General features: G+C 35.3%; 1 protein-coding gene across 1 annotated transcript in view; it reads left to right on the forward strand.

Moving 5' to 3' along the window:
* The window catches only part of FBXL17 (F-box and leucine rich repeat protein 17), a 275,155-nt gene that overhangs the window by 183,217 nt on the left and 68,165 nt on the right, over positions 1 to 23,773 (forward strand). The gene's annotated exons all lie outside the window — the stretch shown is intronic.

Raw genomic sequence — 23,773 nt, forward strand, 5'->3', positions numbered from 1 at the left:
TTCAGATAAGATACTGACCTTAAATAAGACATACATTTTTGCCAGAGGGCCAGATTCTCAAATGTCTGTCTCCCACTTACATGCCTAAATTTCAGTAGGATTTACAAACTGTGTATTTGAGATGTTCATTTTAGGCTTGCTGATTTTTTTTTAAACTTCACACTGCTTAGATTTTAATAAAGAATTACTATGTGATAAATTACCATTCCAGTAGTCACAAACTCATTCTTGTATTTTCCTTTTCAAATTCTACACTTCACGGGGGTTTGTATTGTGCATTCAAGCGTATGTTGTTCTGCAGAGTTCTGCTCGCCTTATGTACGGAGTATAGGAAGATGAGGCCACCATGCAGCTGCTGCAGCTGCAGAGCTTTGAGCATGGCAGAGGAGAGGGAATACAGGCCTTTACTGCCCTTTCCTCTGGTCTGCTGTTCTTTGTACTTCCATGAGCAGAACAGGCATTGTCAGACTTGAAAATGGATTCTCTCACTGCTTGTCCGAGATGAATTTCTGAATTTGTGAAATGTCTTGTGGAAATTCAGGGAAGGAAATTGTCTGTAGAGCACAAGGTGATAATAATGAAGGTGCTTCTTGTCCCTGCTGAAGGGTGAGAGGAGCAGGACAGGGTCTGAAGGCAGACCTGTCTCTTCTGTCTTTGTACTGCCGATCTGCAGGCCCTACTCTTGTCCCTTCTGACTCTGACAGCACGTGTGGAAAGAGTTATCATGGGCATAATGGAATCCATGTCTTGAGGATCAATAATTTCTCAAACTGATTTCACCCTTCATTCACTACAGTTACTCAGAGGAAAACATGATTTTTCCCAAAAGTAGGGAAACAACTGAAAAACTGAAGCAAAGAAACCTAGGAGAAAGAAAACCTTGCTTATGAAAGAATAAAGAGAGAAAAAAGGAAGTGTCCGTAGGCACATGGAAGGCCGAAGGTGTGTTTCAGAGAATGAATGAGTAGAAAATAATTGTTGCATTTGGGTGATTAGCCCTATCCAACCTCATCTTCTCTTCTGTATACTTAGACCCATCTGTCACTATCATGTTGTAATCTGCAGTCACTTAGTATCATTGCACTCAGTTACTGGGAATTTGAGAATATTTTCTGTTGATACCGTTGCTACTAAGCTGTACAATTGCTTAAAAATTCAACTATTTTTGCTATTAAGGATCCAGTATAACAGCTGAGATACTGACTGATTTTTGATACATTATTGACTAATTGATTAGCATGATAATCTTCAGCATGTCTCAGCATGCCAACCTGACAAATAAATTCTGATTTTAATATGAGCTGAAAATGCAAAACAAACTATAACAAAGTAGAATTTATAAGCATAATTCATGGTTTCTAAGGAAGTCAAGATTTTACCTTAGATTATATATGTGGTATTTAGTGAATGTTTATTAGGTAAACAAGAGTGTTGTAGGGTTGAGCCAGGCATCACCCTTTTCTCATTTATTTTCTGGCAATTGAGTAAAAGATTTTCTCACATTTGCTTTGATTGCTGGTAAGTTAAAAAGTGAGCACCTTACAGTGTTGTGAGCTCTGTTCATTTTTGAACCTCCTTTATCAAAGGATCTGTCTCTCTTCTCAAAGGGAGAAGAGCAGCTGCACTTCGTCAGAGGCTTTTGAGGCCCTCATGTCCTCAGTAGAGGGAATCAGCTGGGGAGCATGTGCCTGACTTCTCAGGGAGCCTTTAGGGTGGCATCCCATGGTCTTGCAAAGACTTAACCACTTATGCAGTTCTTCAGGCTCCATCAGAGAGTGTCTGAGGCTCTGTGAGGCTGTGACTGGGTGAGAGCGTGTTGTCCTGTGCAACCATGCTATGTTTTTGATAATCCTGAGGGTGAAACACAGAGTTGTCCTTGCTTTGATAATTAAAATCTTGACACCAGGTTTGTACAGATGCAGGATTTTGAAAGCCCTCTTTGAAACTGTTCAGTGACAGGTTTTTTATGTTACGAAAGTTAGCAGAATTTTGATGTTTGGTACAAGATCACAATTGCTTAGTAACTCAGCTGGAAAAAAAAACTGTAATAGTGCTAATTTCCAGGAAAAATTTTAACCATTTGATACAAAAATTTATCAATAATAAATTCAGTAAATAAAGAAAACAATTACAGCAAAAGCTGTTATTGGTATCCTTCAATTAACTCAATAAGGTATGTATGTGTGAGGTAATTTCATGTCCTCTAGAGAAGGCTGTGAAGTGCAATCTTTGCCATTTTATTAATTTCCTTCTTTTGTTTTCCTAATTTCTGCATAGGATAGATAGTATACAAAGCTATACATGGTTTTTTAATGTCATTAGTATTTTTAAAGTGCACTAAAATAACTGCATTTTATTTGGAAGCCTAAAAGATTAAATAAAAACTGCCACACTTTAATAATGTATCCATTGGTGGCATTAATTTCTCTGGCATTTTTCTGACCAGAAAAATACTCTTTGTAGTATACAGAGAGATTAGGATTCAAGCAGGAATTGAAGTATGTATACATACTGAGAGCTGTTAACTGATGAGACAAAAAAGCATTCTTTATTTAATGTTACATTCCAAAATGAATTATTTTGTATTTTTGTATACAAAAAAAATGTGTTTTGTTTACTTCTGAGATAAATTATGTTATTATATCCGTTTTTAGGTCTACTGTAATTTTCTCAAGATGTATTTCTAATTAATGATGTCTGCTGGAGTGTTGCATGTTAGAACATTGACAATTGGTTTAAAAGTTTCTTTACATCCAACACATTTTTAAATGCTAAATAATCACTAGAACACATCTAGACTGTCAGGACAGACTGAATTACTATAATCTTTGAGGTAAACACCTATATGCCCAAGAGCACAGACAGAGTGAAGTTAAAGCTAAACATTAGTTCCTCATGATGTTTCCCCCTTTTGTTAGGCAATCATGAATTAAGCATGGATTGTCAGTATTATCTTTGAATTTCCTGCCTTTTGTTGATTTGTGTCACAACCTTAACTTTACTTAAACATAGCGGTTTTTGTATTTAAGCTTTTCCTAAGAGCTGGTAAGGAAGCGGGATTTTCTCAGCTGTGGGGAGACTGTGTGTCAATTGAATTAGGTTGATGTGAAGATGCAGAGTGGTGAGCTAGAGCAGCAAGCACACACAGAATTGTGTAACTGTCTCTTCAATTTTACGCTCTAGTTCTGGGTTTTATTGATATCCTTAGTGCTGGGAATTTGTTTTAAGTAAATTATTACTTATCAAGTTTGTAATAGTCCAGAATGCTATGCACTCTGTAACACAAAAGTGAGATTTTTTGTTCAAAGATGAAAAGATTCAATGAAATTAGCCTGTGAAACAGGAGGAGATGTTTTAAGGGTCTTGCAGTAATGCTAAGTGTATATTTACTAAGAATTACTTTACACATTCTTTTCAGTAGTGAAAGATAAAAGTCTAATGCTTTACTTCCACTTTAGAAAAGCAGTCAGACCAGTGTTTCCTCTCTAGGTGCAGAAAATAATTTCAAGCTTTAAATGGTAGACTTCCACTAACAAGAGCACAGGGGAGGGAAAAAGGCAAATCCAAACACCACCACTCCAAAAAATAGACTCCTAAAGAAGTAAACTTTGAAAAATGTTTGAAAAGAAGTGTTCAAATCCAGCGCTTTGTGCAGCTGTGCCTTGTAAAATCACTGAAGAACTTTCCGAAGAAACAAAGTGCCTAAATAGTTATTACTAAGAGTGTGGTTAGCAGAGTGGGGGGAATAAATTTATCTCACAGTTTTGCCTGTTGAGTAACCTGCAGAAGATGACAGTTAACGTCATAGTTGTATTGTAGAATTTCCATTACCTAGTAGATCTAGATTTTGCGTAACTTAAAAAAATCTCTATTTCTAGCTGAAAAGAAATTGCACAAAGCTTTTCAGAAGAAATGCTTGGCACAAGGAGCTGAGATGAACTGTGGTCTTTTGCTGAAAACTCTAGGATTCTGAGTATTGAAAAAGAGCTCTCTAGATATGTAGCCTTTTTCTTTTCTAAAATTCCTTTTTCATATTGCCTGTTTTCAACATTTAATGATGCATTTAGTATCTGTGAAGACACATGGGGTTTTTTTTAGGGTATTTCTTCTGCTGAGGGTGTTTGCTGAAGCAGAAAAATGAGTTTCAACAAACCATAATGGAATTATATAGTTTTTATATTAAAATGTTATAGATAAGGCATAGCTGTTACAAGTAGAAGTCTGGAGGAATAAGATAGCATTTATACTGAATCAAGTCCAATTGTCACAAGAAAAAAACATAAGTGTAACTTGCACTTATTTTTCATAACTGGATTATGGATGCTTTTCTCAGAAGTGAGATACCACTAACAATGTTAAAGTAGTTTCCCTAGATACTATTAAATTCTAATGTTTAAATACTTAGGATACATAAGCTTTGTATTTTAAAATAAAATATTTTAATTATCAAGGGATCAGGCTGTCTTACTGGGAGTTTCTTGCATTTTCTCTCCAATATTTAGCATTTGTCATGTAAATCATAAAATATAAGCATAGTGTGGGTATTTTCACAAAAAAGAATGTTTACTATCTGCTTCTCACTTGTATTAGCAAATCTGTCTAAAGCTTGATCTCACGAAAACTTTCCTAATATTAGCTTTTTTGAATCTAGTTTTAAAACACTGTGTCTTCTGTGCAAAGTAACTCAGAAGGCAAGTGCATTTTTGGGGAGATAAGAGCAGCATTATGGATAGACAGAATAGAATAGGTGGTGAATACATTTCTGAGTTTAAAATATTTCGTCCTATTAAGTTCTCTCATTCCTCTTCTGTGTGTGGTTCTTTCTCTTTTTCACTCTTTTAGTGATGCAATGAGAGCAAGCAGTGATCACACTGACAACCATGTTTATGCTTGTAGGTAAATGTACAGATAATCTTTTAAGGATCAGGGCCTCTGTTACCTCCTTTAGTGGTGTTGTGTGTGTTATGTGTGTTTGTATGTTTGTTCTTCTATAAAATGGTGGTAATATATTACAGTACATAGTAGTATCTAACTACTATATATATATATATATATATATATATATATATGTCAATATATACACACATATATGTTGCTTTCTTATAAACTTTAATCTCTTTCTTTTCACAACAACATTTTCTCTTTAGTTATTCAGAAACCTGAATTCACTGAAGTAAGTCAGCCAGATTGTTGATGTTTAGCGCCAAATTTTGAGGTTCTATTTTGTTTTTAGTATTCTTTTTCAGTGCATAGGTTGCAACTTTAACTCCAGTAGAGACTGTAAGGATTAAATTAGCTGAAGAGTAAGTAGGTGGCAAGTAATCTGTACCTGCTTGTATGTATTAATGGTACCTCCTTTCACAAAATCCAGCAGCTAGTGAAGGGGTTTTATTTGCTTTTGGCATTAAAATGTTCATTTTTTTTCTGAATCCTTAAGCAAATATTTCCATAGAAACCGTGGTAATTATGAGGATCACTGAAAGCTTATTCTGGAAGTAGAGATGAGTTTCAGAGTTTTATGTAGTTTAACAAACCAACAGTATCTATTATAACATGCTGCCTCTTCCTCCATTATAATGGCATTACTGTTTGTGTTGGAGTATGTAGGGAGAAGTTGGGGTTTTTTCAGATGCTTCAAAACCTCTGAAAATTTCCCTTCAGCTAGGATGAAAAATTACAGTGTAGAGCTTTTGTAAGGACATTTCAAAGCTTGTTTGGTTTTATATTTATTCTTGTTGTTTTAGTTTGGAGTAGTTGCTTGCAGATATTGAGACCTAATTTTGTTTCCATAGGGGATCCTGTTGACATTGAAACCAAGAGACTTGTTAATTGAGGAAAGATAGCTGTGTATTGATGTATTTTGGGAATGAAACCATATCAGAGGACATCTTTTTTCAGTTTGGTTCAGAACTTTTAGGAATGTTCAGGAGTGAATACAAAACTTTAGTCACCTGTCTGTGGAAATCATTAATAAGGAAAAGTTGAATTAAAACTTTATATAAAGTAATCCCTGAAGCAGAAAAGAGCTCTTGAACAATCTTGTCAGTACCATATATAATTCATAACTATCAAAACCCCAAATTTTCTTTTTGTGTTTTATCAGTATTCCCAATGTCACAAAAATGGCATGCAGTTTTCTTTAGAAGCAGATTTGAGATACCACTGTGCATCTTCAAGACCCATACAGTGAAATAAATTACTGCAATAGCATATTTCTCAAATAATAGACAGTTGCAAATCCTTTGTCCTATGGTACATAATAAAGGATTTTCTGTATGAGCAATGAGATGAGACAAACTTCCAAACTCTTTTTTGTCATCCTGGAAGGTGGGTTGTCCCCCTTAACCTGTACCCTTAAAATAATGTGGTATAATAGCCAGATGGAGAAAGCTGGATATAGATGCACTTTTGAATTGTCAAGATGAACAGAGCAGAAGCCTATGATTTGTACTCAGTTTGTTCCCAGTTGCTTGTTCTGACTGTGGAAAACAGAGATGCGTTGTGCTTCAGGTTTGATTTGTCTTGTAGAGAGACTCACAGGTACTATTATTTTAATTTAAGCTTTTCTGTGGGAAACCTAGTGCTTTGCATTGTTATTTTCAAGTCTTTGGTGAAAAATTTGACAGCAGTTTATCAGTCATAATAAAAACTTTAATTTTGTGCAGTTTTATCACCAGAGATAAGTGCTTAAGTTAATCTTAGGATAAATGCACCTCATTTCTGAATTCCAAGACACATATTTCTGATACAACAAAAATTGAAATTGCCACAACCGCTTCATGTACTAACAGATATACATTTTCATGTTCTTGCTTTTTTTAATGTGTTAGGAGACTTTAATATAATACCAGACTTCGATTTAACTCAAGATCTGGCTTCTGTTCTCTGGTGTTAGTTGTATTTTCTTTTTTTTGTGTGATCTAAAAAAGTAACATACAGCTTTATTCCCCCAGTGCCCGTGTTAACCCCTGTATAACAGCCAGTGTGCTGGGTGCCTCTCCAGTGATCTATCACACAGCAGAAATAATATACCTTGCCTTTGGAGCTTGAGACTTTGCATTAAAGTGCAAATAAATGATTACATGTAAATTATGCAATTGCAATCATATTATGAACAGTAGGGTCATTGTTGTTGGTTTGGTTTTTTTTTAAATTTTGATTTTGCCCCTACAAAGACTACCAACAAAATGTATTATCATTTTTTACTTTCATTTCAAACAGGATCTGTTATGTCACGCTGCAAGGAAGAATACCAGTTCTAATAGAACATTTGATTTGCACTCAGTGCTAGATTTACTTAACAAAAACAATTGTGAAACTTTATTTAGCATACATTTATCTCTGGCTTGGATAGAAAAATTTAATTTAAATATTTAAAACATGTAATATTTTCTGATAAACCCCAGTTACAATTTACATTAACACACTGTTGCTATAATCCAGTTTTATATTTAGTTCATTGTACTTCTGAAACTTCTTTAAAATTTGCACCTAAACCACAATATTTGTTGAGCAGCTATTAGCAATGTACTTTTAAAAATCCATACATTTGCTACATTTAAAATTATTAATATAAACACAGTATTAGTCTCAAAGGGGATTATTCAACACTCCTTCTCATAATTCTAAATTTTAAAACAGTATTTGTATTTTTCTCTGAGAGAAACAGAACCCAAAAAGAAAGAAGAAAAAAAAATTACCAAGTCTTTTTCCATTCAATGGGTTATGATACAAAAGTCTTGTTGATATATGTGATCATACAAGTAGAGAGTTGGACCATATTTTAAAAGGACTGATCGTTTGCAGTTGCAATTTATTTCTCCTAAATTCTAGAAGCCAGTTTTATGATCTCCCCTTTTTGCTGCACTTTAAAATATATTTTAAAAATTACATTTAAAACTTAGTGTGTTTCTAACAGTGTTGCCTAAATAAAAGTTACTGTTTTCTTCAGCTAGCATCCGAAAGGGAGAAGCTCATTGATAGTTCTTAAACATAAAAACTGTTGTTTAAACTTAACAAGTAATGAAGTTGTTTCATCATAATTGCTCAAACTAAGTTAAATCTTAAAAAGCATTAATTTCTTGGTGGAAGACTTTCCTTTCCACATTCTGTTTTGTACATTCTCTTGGTGTGTTGGATTCCAGTATTACTGAAATTAGTCAAGAAAAAATTAATTTTCACTGTAATCTATCTGCCTACCTTGAAAAATTCAAATAAAGTGCTTTGTAGACCTACCATGAGTGGAGTTATTTTGAATGCCTACATTAAAAAAAAAAAATCTTGTAATGATTTCTGTAGTCTTCTGTAGTAGGATTTCGCTAAGGGAATTAATACCTAGAAAAGGGGTTTTTCTTTAAATGGATGAAAAAATAGTGGCTAAGACATTGGTGTAGTTGACTGGAATAAAAAGGAAACTAAATTCCTATTGCAACAGCAATATTATAAATACTGGTTTAGAGCTTTATTTTTTAATTTTAAAAAATTAAATGTTTAATCTAAACAGTTCAGTGCCTGAATGTTTTTAACAATTGGAAGGAGAATATGTATACAAATTCTAACTTTACTACATATCCTCCTTTTTGACATATTTCTGAGGTCTCACTATGAATATGCATTAATAGATCTGTTATGTATAAGTATTGGATCTGCCAAATACCGAAATATCAAGTAGTACAGACCTGATCATTCTTAATTCATATTAGTTTGAAACATGAATTACAACTCAACAGCAAAATATGTAATAAAAAAATTTAATAATGTGGGTTTTTATCAACTTGTCTAAGAGTTGAGGATGCATCCAAAAAACTTTAAAATTTATTTAGTGAAATGTAATGGGTGGTACTTCCCCTCTGCATTCCTGTAATTGAGATTCTGGGTTAGCTTTATTATGACAAAAGTATTTGATTTTTACATCTGTAATGAATTATACAAAGAGCTTCATGCTGTCTTTGTAGGCTGTAAACTCTTGAGAGAATAGAACTGAGTGTAGAAACTGTTCTGTTAGCAGTGGAGGGAATGTGATTCACTTCATAAATAATCAAGTAATCATTGTCCTTTCAAAAATTAATAAACTGACATAAAAGTTATGTTTTGGTCAACTTCAAATATTTGAAGAGTTTTCTATAAAAAATTCGTCTCAAAGTAGCTTTTAAATTATGTATTTTAGTTTCTCATAAGTCAAGTGGGATCATTTTAGCTTTCGAAATGTCAAGTATCTTTCCAGAACACTCAGACAGCAAGATTGCTTTATTTGCAGTTCTCTTTGGCTTGGTGCCCTCATTCCTTAATTTTAGCTATGCATACTGAACGATATTTCTTCTAATTACAAGATGCCTAATACAGAAGAGTAGGAAAATATGTCCAGAAATGTAATATGGAATATTGTTAGCACAAAGAGAAATAAATAAATATGGTTAAAGAGAATTCTTGAATAGTGTAAGAAAACAATTGTTATAAATCTGAAACTCTAAAAAATGTGTGCTTATTTTAAATTAAATATTTTTACATACTTTGTAATAGGTAAGTGAAATATATTCCATGATGCCAACCAGTTTAGATACTTTTAAAAAGACTACAAATATGGGAATGTTTAAATGTTATTATCTAGGCATAATAATCCAGAGTACAAATTTAGCAATATTTTCAGTTATCTGAAGACATTAGTCCTTTTTTATTTTTTTGGAGAGGAGATGTATGCTGGTCAATGTTTGGTTGTAGTTTTTTAAACTCTTTATAACAGAATGTGTGCTATATATGATGCAACTCAATTATTTTTGTGAACTCGGGAGCTCTAGGAACATGGTAATTTTGCTATATATGGATATTAGAATGAAGATAATTTTTTTCATACTACCAAACTTTGAAAGCGCTGAAATTTTAGATTGCATTTTGTGTAAATTATTTTAATATGAAGATATAGTAAAAACATCTCTCTCTGCTTCAAATATGAAATCAAGTATGTTCCTTGATTAAATCTGTATGTCTACATAACTAATAATTGTCTAGTGTTGAATTTATGCTTAAAAATGTGTGTTCTCTCAAATAGCTAATTAATTAAATAATCTTGTTTTATGAGTATTTTAATTAATTCATCTTAAACAGGAGTATTTTCTCAATTTCATTGAAAAAAATTGCTGTCCTGAAGTTTAGTGAGCAACCAGTAAACAAAAAAAGTCAAGTATGAAATCATCATTGTTTTTTGTTTGTAAGGGTTTCTCAAATGTCTAGGTCTTGCATTAGAGCATTAGCCACACTGTTAATTTGATACAATCAATGAACCATTGAAATTTTGATTGAAGGAGACCTGTGTTGACCTGCAGGCACCCAGGGTGGGGATGTCACCACTCCTTAATCAGGTCCACTCTCTGTGGCTCTGCCTGGACATTACTTAAAGACCTCCAGGGACAGAGGCTCTACCATGGGTCTCTGGATATTTCATCAGTGCTTCATTTACACTGCTAAAGACTTTTGTTTTTTCCCCTCTAATGTCCAACCTAAATCTCACTTGCTACACTGCAGTCATTGACCTTGTGACATCTTTTGGTAAGCTGTGAGTCAGATTTGACTCCATCCTTTTTATAACCACCCATTCAACTCAGAACTTACCACGGTATTGTATTTGTGGGGAAAAATGTGTTATTTTTGCATGTGAAACAAACTGAAACTTAAAAAAAATAAATATTATTAACAAGTGTTAGCAAATAAGAATAACTGTCTATTTCTTGGTTAGTAATCCAATGACTCCACCTATTAGGAACTTTTAATACTGCATATTTATCATACTGAATTTTTCCTTAGGCCTCGAGCATTGTGTTTCACCATTACATTTTAACTTATTATTTAGAGAAAAAAACACATGCCTTGTGAATGAATTATATTTGTTTTCTTTTTGCAGTTAACATTGAAATTTCATTAAAAATCAGTGACAGTGTTATGTTGCCTACAGCTTTGTTTTAGACCAATGAGGGGATATTGGGGAAAAAAAATAAAACCTCTTTCTGGCTATTTGGATATTTCTACATTTTCATGTTGGTAAAACATGATTTTTTACCTTTCATTTTGTTTTGAAATCAGGCACAATGAAGAAAACTCATTAATATTTGAGCAGCAATAAGTGCTCTATCATCCTAACCTGCCAGTTTTGCTGGTACCATCTCTGTTATGAAAAGCAGAATCAAGGAGACTGTAACATTTAACTGTGGCTGCCTAATAAGAGGATAATGTAGTATAATTAACTATAACCAGTTGCTGGTCTGGTGCACCAAATCCCAAATTATGTGCGTTGTACACCTCATATGTTCCTCTAACCTTTCATCTGAATCTCTGCTATTTCCCTAAAAGCATAGGTTTGTACCTTTTTTACCAGTGAGGTGGAAAACACCAGTAGAATGTAACCTTTATGGTTAGTCTGTACTTGCCTCTTTTTCATTTCTTTCACCACCATTAAACTTTATCTGACTTGGTGTACCAGTTTTTCTTGATTGATGTTTAAGAGGGACGGAAGTACTCTAAGCAATTGGAGGCTGTTTTCAAACTCTTGGGGAGTTGTAGTCATAACTAATGATGTCCTAAAGTGGCCCTGCTATATCTACATTTTAGAGACTCAGACAGAGGAACCTGAAACTGCTAACTGCAAACATGGTATCCTTCAATATTTTGAATAAGCCAGGCGAAATGATGACGCTATAAATGAAAAGGTATTTAAAGCTGTGTTTTTCAGAAAAAAATGAGCTCAGAAACATATTTTAAATTTCGCTGCCTGTTCTTTGCTTTGTGCATTTTAGTTACGTCACATTAATGAGTCAGAATTGTGGTGGGGGTGTGTTTTGTGTTGGGCTTGGTGATGCTGGAGCTTACAAGTAGTTCTTTGAGGCCATGTACTATAATGACTGATGAGGGACTTCTTTTATTTGTGCCCACTTGGGACTGTTCCTGTATATGCCAAGAAAGTGGAAAAACGTGTTGTTATGGAATTTCAATGAAAAAGACCCACTTTGTTTAGGGGATACTTTTGGCAGCTTTGAAATAGTACCTACTTGATCAAAATCTTGAAGTCTCCATTTTTTACTGGTAAATCCCTGAAGTGATGCTTGTGTATGTTACTGAAAGAAGACAGAACACCCACTAATTTCACTTTGGCTACCTAGATGATTTCTTTTGTTTCTTTTCTGTAGTTTAAGGGCATATCAGTTCTTCTTTTTCCTAGATGTAGTTCAACAATTCTATGTAAACAGAACTTGATTATTCTACTGTGCTGTGTTCTTGTCATATAATTAAAGGAGGAGGATTAAGAAACCATTCTGATCAAATGTAACTGCTAAGAAAAAAGAAGGGAAGAAGAAATCTATTTTGTCTTTTAATCAATAAATATACAAGTACACTTTAATAGAAACTGCAAACTGAAAGAAACCTAATTCACTGAGGTTACTACTCCCTCTGCAATCTATATTTTCTTACAAGCTATGATTTATGACCAGTGAGGTTTTGCACAGGTTTTATAAAATAGACTGAAGAAACACTGGTTTTGTGTATATATTTGTGTATATATACACAATACCTTTTTGTGATCTTATGTAGAGGGGTTTGCCATCAGCCATGTGTTTGCAGATATATTTGGTTATCAAGGCGTGCACATGCAGTTACAAACTTGCATGAACACCTTGGATTATGTTTGTTTCTTATGTAGTCATAATTGAAGAAAGGCCTTTAGAGTGCAGACATAGCACACATCTTACAAGGGTGTCTTTAAGTGAAAGGAAAAAGATTAGTCAGCAGTATAAATAATTTTTTTTTTTGCATATTTGACTTCTAATGCAGCTGAACATTTCATAAGTCAGATACAGTACTGGTAAATTTTGCATGCATTCCTGTTATTTTTAATCAAAATAAAAAGGTCAACAATGTAGTCTTCCTAGTAAAATAAAGTACAATTTGATTACTTTCTGCTAATGCATATTACAATTTAATTTGATTTTTAGGAAGAGGGAGGTCTCTAATGGAACGGAAATGGACTGTATAAATTAGGTGTACCCTCTTATATTTACCTCTGTTCATGCAATTTTAAATACTGTTGCTAGTGCCAAACAAAAGACATAACAACGTTTGAATTGTAAACAACATTGAGCACACACATGAAATGCACAAAACCTTTTTCAAATTTACAAAGTGCCTGAATCTCCTCACTGAGACATCTACCCAAAATCTACAATTATTTATTGTAAAAATAAATAAAAATTAAAGCTCACTCTGAAACCTGTGCAGTCTGAAGATACAACTTGCAACCTGTCCCACAAGAACAGAGTTCTACAGCTCATGGAGATGTATTAATTATATGGATCTTATGGAAAGATTGTTTCAGATAAAATACAGAAACTGTGTAATACTTTTTTAACATGTGTACACAAAACACTTTCTTTAGGTGAGTGAAATTACCAAGCCACACATCTCTGCTCCGTTCTTCATGTAAGATGCTTATGATGCTCTAATCATCACAGTTGCAACTTTGTGTATTGTCACTCTTCCGATTACCAAAGATTCCAGTACTAGAGATTTTGCAGCACCTTGCAGTTTGCAGATAAAAAGTCCATAATCTTGAATCAGGATTTAACAAAGCAGCATTTGTGTAGTTCCTATGGGAAGTGGCTTAGAACTGCTCACAGAAGTTAAGCTTATTACTGTACTTGATAATGGAGCGACTGACAGGTCTTTTGTTGAATGAGAGTAGGTGCACATCAGATTGTGAAAGATGGAAAACCTTGCTGGTTTTTTGTTGTGGTTTTTTTTTTCTGACACAGACTTTAAATCTTGAAGATCTGCTGATATCACATAGGGAATAAAAGCAGCTTTAGATGTATGGGAATAAAAGCAAAAGAATTCAAAATAAAACCAATCAGTCAAAGCAATAACAGGTGCAGCTACGGTTTAGGGAAAAAATCCTTGGATTTTTTGCTGTCAGCTGGAACCTTGATCGGTTTAGAAACTCAGAAAATGTTTTCTGTCTTCCTTTCAAAGTTTTAATTGATTATGTAAAGCATTTTCAGATTCTGCAATGCTGAATAGAGAGTTTATAGTACCTTTCAACTCTCTTGATAGTCTTGAGGCAACCTTGATCTGTTTTGGAGACAGCAGCCATCACTATTATATTTCCTAATGCTTGGAGAAAAATGAAAAATTCAAGTGTTAACTCTCACTGTTGCAAATTTTGGATACGTATTGCTGAAATAAGTCACTTTGTATGAGGAATGCTACTGTAGATGCCTTCTCTCCTACTCCTGGCCTCTTTTCACTTTCCTAGTATTTTCAAAGTGCAATGCAGGTATTTTCAATCTCATCCAAAGTTAATTGGCAAACCACTTTTTCAGAGAGCCCAAGTAAGACAGCAGGTGGCCTTTGGGAATTAGGAAGAGGGATCCAGGGGTTTGGTCACTCCCACAGTTTGACCGACCTACATGGAGTTAGGATGTAGTTTCAGCAAAAGGAATGTGGGCTGTGACAGGGGTAGATGGGGAACTCCGAGGTCAGGCACTCAAAAAAATTACAGAATACAGGATCCCTGGGATAGAAAGCATGCATGGATTAAAGCATAGATAATTTTATCTCAGGAAAGGAGAAATAGCAGGTATGGATTTTAGAGTCAAAGTAGTATAATGCTCTAAGCTGTGAGAGGGTCTTCAGAGGAGTTAGGGTTGCCCAGGCCACCCCTTTTCTTGGGGAGAAGAATATACACAACAGGCATGTACCCTTATCCTTCTTGTTCTCTGTGCAGAAATGTTAATTCCTAAACCATTCAATTTCTCTGTTCCTGCCAGTAATGTTGTATGAAAGAGTACTTTTGTAAATACACCCTCTTGCCCCCAAATTTAAACATTTAAATGAATCTTATCTCTCTTATGATTTAATTCTTCCTTTTCCTGATGGAGACTGAGTACTAGAAAATGGCATCAGTTTATAACAATGCATCCTATATTCTAAAGCTTTTTTTTTTCATTACATGCTTTAGGTGATCAGTGTTTCTAGTCAGTTAGGAGAAAGGTTTCAAAGAGTCAGATCTACGTTAAGAAGCCTTGGAACCTCTTACTATACTGCCAGGATGCAAATTGTCAGGAAGTGGTAGGATATTGGAGTCAGAAATTTACACTAAGTCAGGAACTTTTGATTGGTATTTTTTGTTCTTCATGGCTGTTGTAGAGTTGACCATTTACATTCACATTGTCTTTAGTTATGCTTGCCCTTTAGATTTGCTCAGTACTGTGGCCAGTTGTGCTTAATTTCTTTATCAGTGATCCGGACAAGGGGATCAAATGCCCTCTAAGTCACTGGTCCAAGGCCAGTGGTCTGAGGCTCAACATGGTCTATTGTCAGGACCTCCCTTGGGTCACAACAACCCCATACAGGCTGGGAAAGAGTAGGTGGAGAGCTGTCCTGTGAAAAACCTGGGGGTTCTGGTCAACACCAGTGGAACATGAGCCAGCTGTGCCCAGGTGGCCAAGAAGGCCAATAACACCCGGCTCAGATCAGCAAGAGAGGGGCAGCAGGAGCAGTGCCGGGCACCAGTGAGGCCACACTTCAAATTCTGTGTCAGGTTCTAGGCTCCTCACTATAAGAAGGACATTGAGGGGTTGGAGTGTGTCCAGAGAAGGGCATCAGGGCTGGGGAAGGGTCTGGAGCACAAGTCTGATGAGGGTCAGACTTGACCCTCATCACCCTAACTACGTGAGGGTCAGGTTCCTCTCCCTGGTAACAAGTGACAGGACAAGAGGAAACAGTGTTGAGTTGAGCCACAGGAGGTTGAGATTTCATCCTAGGTAGAATTTCATCGCCATAAATGTTGTCAAGCGCTGGAACAGTCTGCCCGGGGCAGTGGTGGTATTTAATAGACATGTAGAAGTGGCACACAGGGAAATGAGTTAATGGTGGACCTGACACTGATGGGTTAATGTCTGGACTTTCCAACCTAAAGGATTCTGTAACCTTAATAGGTAATTTAATGTGTCCAGATATGAATCATTTCTAGTGTCTTTATATTCTGAGACTGGGAGAGCTTCAATAAAACACCCATTTATATTTTCCATTTCAAGTGGCATTACAAACATCAGCTTTACACATTCTTGCTTAGCAAGGATGTAGAAAAGCAAGAATGTCTGCTTCTCTTCATTGGTTTTATTGTTTTTGTTTCCACATTACAGTGTCTGTAGTTTGCCACTGTTACCTGCAAATTTGCAGGAAATGTCTTAGCTTTTGTAGATTTAATCCCTTTTTTCCCTTCAGATATGCCCTGTGCTCTCAATTTTAATTTATTCTGAAGAAAAAAGTCCCTATTCCAAAGTGACTTCTTTATGATGGAAAAGAAACTTAAAAAATTAAGTTGTTCTTTCCATCTCCAAGTATGTGTTTAATTTAGCTTGCAGTATTTGGTACTTATATTTATCTTTTCCAAGTACCTGTTTTCCATCTTTCTTCTGAGAGAAAGAACAAGTGAAATATTTCAGCTGTGTAATGAGGACAGAATGCGTCGGAAGGTGGGATTTGCTTTTCTTTGCAAATAGCAAAAGAATAACAGGTGAGGAGTTCTAGCTTAAATATTTACATGTGAGTTTAGTGACTACAGAATCAGTAATCTGATTAAAATTAGATGCAGTACTTACGGATTCTGTACAAACTCTAGGATACCCAACTTTTAAGCAGATTTCAGAAATATTGTATGTGTCATACAGTATTTAAGAACTGTTTTTGTGAGCTTCTTTTGAGTATCATGGTTGTCAATTTAAAATGGAATTAGCTAACAGACATTTTAAGATGCTTCTGTCTATACAAATAGCATTTGAGTACCAAGAGACCAATATTGATTGACACAATATTTGTTGCTCTGTCTAGAATCTTTGGCACCAATTCATTGTTCTTTCTGAAGAAAACATAGGCTAAAATTACATAAAACTAAATTAGGTGGGAAAAATAACTGCATTTGTGGTAGAGATACATAACATTCTTGGAGCTATTTTGTATAATTATGAAATATGGATTGTTCTTATAAGTAATCAAGAGTGACATTTAAAGGGAGAAATAAAGATTAAAAATAAAAAATTGATATAAAAATTATGTGGTCTAGAAAGTTCACAAATTGATTTGTTACTCTAATACTCAAAATAGAGAACATAATTTTTTTCTAATTTGATTCATGAACAAAAGAAAACTTATTATAGGAAGATGTTAAATAATAGGAAAGACTCCTCATTGAATGGACCCTGAGAAATAATTCCTTGGCTATCAAGGTCCAGGAGGCATCTTTTCTGTCCTCTAGGCAGAGGTAAGCCTCAAACTGTCTGGCGGCAAATAAACAGGGAAAATTATGCACAAAATACATGTCTACTTTAGATTCCAAATTAGGCAAGCTGACCTGCAGAGTCACCACTTCAGAAAGAAAAATCGACACAGCCTAATGTAAGAAGCTTTGCAAATGCATTAGTCAGAGAGAAGTCACCAGGAAAGGACTGAAAAATAGGTGCAGCAGAGAGAGGGATTTATTTTTTCTGCTTTGTAGAAATTGGCTTTCAGAGGTGTTGGGTTTGGATATCATAGATGATTAGAATCATTTGAAGCTTATCAAATCCCTCTCAGCCAGCAAAATAACTAAGCGTGAGAACATATGATAAAAAGAAGCAGACAGTTTTCATGAGAAAGACCGTGGTATTTTGCACATGAAAAATGTACAAATTTAACTATTTTCGTTGTTGCAGACATTGGCTTTACTGTGCAAGCATGAAGGCAGTCATTCATGCTGCTTAAGTGTTTCTCTATTGTCTTAAAAACTGACATCTGATATTTCACACAAAATTCTGCATTGTCAGTCCAAGACACCTCCTTTTTGCAACTCTTTGGCTTCCTGCAAACTTGTAGCAAAGTCAATGATGAAATCAGTTTGTATAATATTTACACTCGAAAGGTAAGGTTGCTTTAAGTGATGGGATTTGAAGAACCTGAAAATTCATCTTCTTCAGATCTTTATATCTTCTTCTATACTGCAGTGGTAGTACAGTTTTGAAGTTCCCTCTGCCTTGGAATAAAAATCCAAGCCTGCCTGCCATGATTTCGTGGTTATCTCTGTAAAGTAAAATATTTTTCTGTTTCTAGTCTATTAGTCTTGCACTGAGTATTTTTTAGTCAGGCTGTTGTTTCTGCCCCCTATTGCTATGTTTGATTCCTCCTCAGCCTTTTTCATGTGGGTAATGACATTTCCTAGATTGTTTATTGCCTCTGGTAGGAAGGACAAATTATGCATGTTTTGAGATGCAGAATAATTGTCTACTAAAAGAGTTTATGAAAGATAAAATTCAGTTTGCTGTCTCTGTGGAGAATAATTTTGGCTTTGTATACCAGAATAAGTCAGAAGTGTGTGATCAAGTCATGTGGAGAAATAAGAGCAGAAACTGAGAGAAAAGTTTTGAAAAAGAAAAAGGTATTTAAAGAATGATGGAGGAGGGAACCCGGGAGGAGGAGGAGGAGGTATAGAACATATTATATGATAGAAAAAATCAAATTGTGCTGCAACATCTGTATTTGATGGATGGACCACTTGGGGAATAAGGAATTGTCTGGATGGTTGCACTTAAAGGGTTGTGGTAAATGACACCAGGTGGAGACTTGGTCATCACGGCCAGTGTTTGAACTGGCCGTGCTGAGCCCCTTTATCAGTGACACAGGCAGTGGGATCAGAGCACCCTCAGCAAATGTGCTGACAACACTAAGCTGTGTGGCGTGATGGACACACTGCAGGCAGGGGATGTCACCCAGAGGCACCTTGACAGGCCTGAGAGGGGCCTGTGTGGATCTCATCAAGTTCCACAGAGCCAAGTGCAAGGTCCTGCACCTGGATCAGGGCAATTCCAAGTACAACATAAAGCACAGGCTGGGCAGAGAATGGATCAAGAGCAACTCTGGGAAGAAGGACTTGAGACGTCTCGGCTCACAGCCCTATTGGGCTGATCCAGGGCCCTGTGGGCAGCAGGGGAAGAAGGGGATTCTGCCCCTCTGCCCCACTCCAGTGTGATCCCACCTGCAGAGCTGCCTCCAAACTGAGAAGGATAGAGTCTAGAATAGTGTAGATAGCGAGTCTAGAAGAAGCCATCTAGATGTTCAGTCTGAGCCCCTCTCTCTCCTATGAAGACAGCCTGAGAGTGCTGGGATTATTCAGATTTACTAGTAGCCTTTCATTACCTTAAGAGAGGTTACAGGAGAGCAACAGGGGGAGGTCTGGAAGGGCATTAGTGAGAGAACAAGGAGTAATGGTTTTAAATTAAACAAGAGTGGGTTTAAAAGTACATATTAGGAAGAAATTCTTTACTGGAAGAGTGGTGAGGCCTGGCACAGGTTAGCCAGAGAAGTGATGGTTTCCTCATCCTTGGAAATGTTCAAGGCCAGGTTGGACAGGGCTTTGAGACATCTGGTCTAGTGTTCCCGTGCATGGAAGTAGGGTGTGAATGATTTGATCTTTCGGGTCCCTTCCAACCCAAGGCATTCTGTGATTCTATGATCTGCCCTACTTCCCTGCTTTTGAATTGTCTTTTCATTCATGTTACTGGCTAGGAAAAGCAGATTACAAAACTGACTGCTGTCACTTTTCATTTTTATTCTACTTCTTTCTGGCAAAAAGGAAGAAGATAAAAGCTTGGCATTTGGGGTTATTTATGTATCTTGTAACTTGCATAATGTCCTCTGGTGTTACTGGTACTGTCCATGAGTTATTCAAGGAGGTTTAAATGCTTTATGTTCTCTATGTGTGGGACAAGAACTGGTTATGCATATTTGGAGATGCAGGATAATTGTCTACCCAGGGAGTTAATAAAGTATAAAGTGCAATTACTAAATTCTTACCCTCAATTATTTTGCTATAGCTTTCCTGGGTAGGCAAACCAGAAGAATTGTAGAGCTATCCTGTACCTTCTGGATCAACACTATATCATGGACCACATGCAAGAAAAACAGTCTGACCTTCTTTGTATGTAATGAAAGAGTTTATTATCATCTCTTAGTTGTAGCACATAATGAGTCTTCTGTAGGTTGGAATCTTAGTAGTTTTTAGAGTTAACACTTCTGGTTTATGTTTCTGTTTACTTGAACCCTGGAAGAGAGGACACAAAAGGATACAAAAGGAAGCATTTTCCTAACTTTTTAATTTCAATTGACTAGAAGAATTTTTTAAGCATTATTTTATCCTTGATGTTTTTTGTTTTTTGTTTTTTGTTTTTTTTTGCAATCAGCTTTCACAGCATATGCTAGGGTAAACAAAGCTTTAAAATGGGATTGTGACTTAACTGGTCAGCAGTGTTTCAATTTCATCACTTTAATATCTCACATCCAGGACATACAGATGTATTAAATAGAGAAATGGGATGATGATTTTATCAAATAAGCAGTCTAATAATTGGGATGAGATACTTCAATGAGTGCAACAGTTTTCCAGATATGCAGTGATTCTTCAGCAGATTTCTACCTTATGATTTAGAGAAGTACAAAAATGTTTGTTGAACTAGCAAGGAAAAAGACCAATTTCTAGTATTGCAGGAAACATTTTTCTTACAAATAAATTATTTATACTGAGGTAGCAATTTATCTGGCATTGAAGAAAACAAGCTGTTTTCGGGATTTTCTAGCAGTTGAAAAAAAAATTAAAGCTAAATGTCTTCATGCACTGGGTTCATAAACCAGCATTAGCAGTCCTACTTTTGTTTGCCGCAGACAGAGTTCAGGAGAGCATCCTTGTTCAGGAAAATAGAGAAGTAACAGCTGCTATGAAAAGAGATAGGTTTAAATGCCATTTATCTACTATCTGAAATTAATGTTTGCATTTGCTAGATGCAAGAATATTACTTTTTAAGTGTGGTGCTTCTTTATTTATTGGTGGTGTTTGTTAATAGCCGTAAAGTAAGAATACCTGAAAAAGTTATGTTCAAAGCTCTAGATGATTTATCTCCTTATGTCTTTTTTTCCTATTATAAATGTTCTATTATAAAATGCAGCCCAAACACTGGCCAGGTAGTAGAAGCATTTACTTCTTGGGTCAGAAAACAAAGAAATGTGGCATGTGGCCTAGAGCAATTATTGATGCATATGTTTTCAAATAATGATGTAATCTGAGTTACAAGGAAATTGAGTTAATAAGCAAAGATAAAAACATAGACGCCTGTGCTTAGATGTCTTGAGCTCAGTAGAAGGCGCATTATTTTTTATTAGGTTTTATTTCATTGAATATTGGTATTGATGTGTGACAGGTTGGGGATTTTTTTATAGTGGAGGATATATATATATAAACTCTATCAAGTGATAGAGTTTTCAGTGCAGATCTTACCAAATATTCTCTATAAATGTACTCTGTTCATAATTTCTTTATATGGGTATTTTATTGTGGCAGTCATAACTGGAGTACAGCTTTGCAAAGATGTCAACATCATCCCTTACAAATAATATCTAACAATGTTAGAATAAAAATATATATGAACTAGGTAAAGCTTTCCCCTCCCACCCATGCAAGCATGCACACTAAGTGCCGTCACCCCATGGCTTGCTTTCTGCAGCATCCCAAAAACTTTTTTTGCAGCTGTTCTTGAATGTTTTGTCCTAGTACTCATGCACACATACATATATGTGTACCTCTACCCATGCATCCTTATGCAAAGTAAAATTCTCCTTTTTGTCTGTTTATGTCATCTTTAACCAAGACAACCAATCCATCACACTAAATATTTCCTTTTATTCTGATTGTATCTCATGCAGATCATCTATTTGAGTTGCTATGTTCATCCATTTGAGATATAGCTTTTATTTTCTCCTGTAGGATACATTGAAAAATATCAAAATAATTTTTATGAATACTACTTACATTGGTTTGTTGCTGTGGAGAAAGATCAGGAGAATATGCTAAAAGAACTAGAAAGCAAGAGGAATATTAAATAAGCAACTTATGAGCAAAAAAATAAAATGCACAAGTTAACTGTACACAAATAGCTGCTTGGCACCAGAATTGTTGCAAACCATTTCTAGGGGTTCTGCAGAAAACATCCTGTCTATTCTGATTACAGTAGGTTTTGTGTGAAGTAGATTTGCATTTTGGTGTATACATTTGACCAGCTTTACCAGTAACTTTGTATGTACTGCTAATACTATTGCTGTCAGTTTTAATTATACAGGCTGCCTGTACTTACCCTCAATGCAGTTCATTTTGCTGGGGTTTTCTTTTATGGAAATAGGAGCGATGTGTTCATACAGTATAGGTTTTTCAATAATACCTTAGAAGCTGTAGAAATAACATTTCACTTTAACCTTGCTAGCAATCTACTTTTTTGAAATGCATGATGTATAATACCAATTGATTGTCTATAAACCTGAAAAAGTTGATGATATGTCAATAAAATATAACACATTAAATAGTGCTGTTTACCACATCAGTGTGTTATTAGTGATGTGAAAAGGAAGAAAGCTTTGGAAACCAAACTGTGATGTTTGCTAGGACAGTCAGAAACTTATCATGGAATGACATGACTTCAGAGCAGTCAATAACACTGTTCTCCAAGGCAACCCAAGAATAGCTACCTTGTCTGTACCTCATGTACTGCATTTTTAGTCTTCTCTTGAGACAGCTGGCAATGTGCCATTACAGGCTAATGCCAAAAGCAAATTTCTCATCATCCCTGAATGCCCTTACATATCAGCTACAGAGGTGTGTAGCAATCTTTCAAAAACAGAAATATGATCACAAGATTGAAGCATCTTTTTTTCAATTAGTTTAGTCACTGAAGTTTATCAGTCATCTTTATACTGTCACAAGAATTTGTGATAAACCTGTTTCACATGGATAGACCTAGTTTCATGTGAAACTGGGGTGCAACGGTCTATTTTTTAGTAATTTCCTTTTAGACACTTTTGATTTAAAATTGTCCATGTGGTTAACAAGAAGCCTGACATTTTCAAAACTGCTTTAGAAGGATTTGGTTTTTACCCCTGCTGTAATGACACAGTGAGTTATAATATTCTTCATGTTAATTTGTTCTGGTTTCATAATAAAGTTAATTTGTTCTGCTTCCGTGGTTGATTATCTTTCTAGGATGAAGGAAGAAGGGCAGTATAGTGAGAGAAAAGTTACAACTTTTCATGTCCTGGTCTAAACCCTCTATGTGTTAAATACTGTCATTTATTGTCTCACAAAAAGACTAATAGCAGTTGTGTGATTTTCAGTATATCACAGTGAATATTTAAGATTAATTTACCAGTTCCTACCACATATCTGTTTTGGTTGGGACTATTTCTGTGACAGTGCAGTCTGAAATGGGTATGGACCTAAATTGAAGAAAATATGTTACTTTGGGTTTTTAGTGTGTTAGCATCCTAGTACTTTTTTCCAGCCTCTTATTCTGTAAAAATTACCTCTGCAGTAATGAAGATGCAGTATTTTCATATGATTCTGACTGTTGCGTGTATAACCTGTTTTGCAAGAGACTTATGCTAACTAAGCAAGCTGAGTCAGAAGTGTTAACATGACCTTTTTATTTTTATTGTTTATTAATTAACCAAGATTTGAGTTTCAAATAATAGAGAACTCTCAACTGACTTGATATATATCCCATGATATATAAATGACAGAATTCAAGACAAATTCTTAAGTATCCTAAGGCTGAGTCTGCTAAACTACAGCAGTGGGCCTTTTGTTTGGCTTGTTTCACTTCGTTTCCCTCTTGATTCTTCCTCACTAAAATTTAATGTTACAAGTTATTGGAATTTTTTGTAA

The sequence above is a fragment of the Zonotrichia albicollis genome, chromosome Z, assembly GCF_047830755.1.
Source record: "Zonotrichia albicollis isolate bZonAlb1 chromosome Z, bZonAlb1.hap1, whole genome shotgun sequence".
In the NCBI taxonomy this organism is placed as follows: domain Eukaryota; kingdom Metazoa; phylum Chordata; class Aves; order Passeriformes; family Passerellidae; genus Zonotrichia; species Zonotrichia albicollis.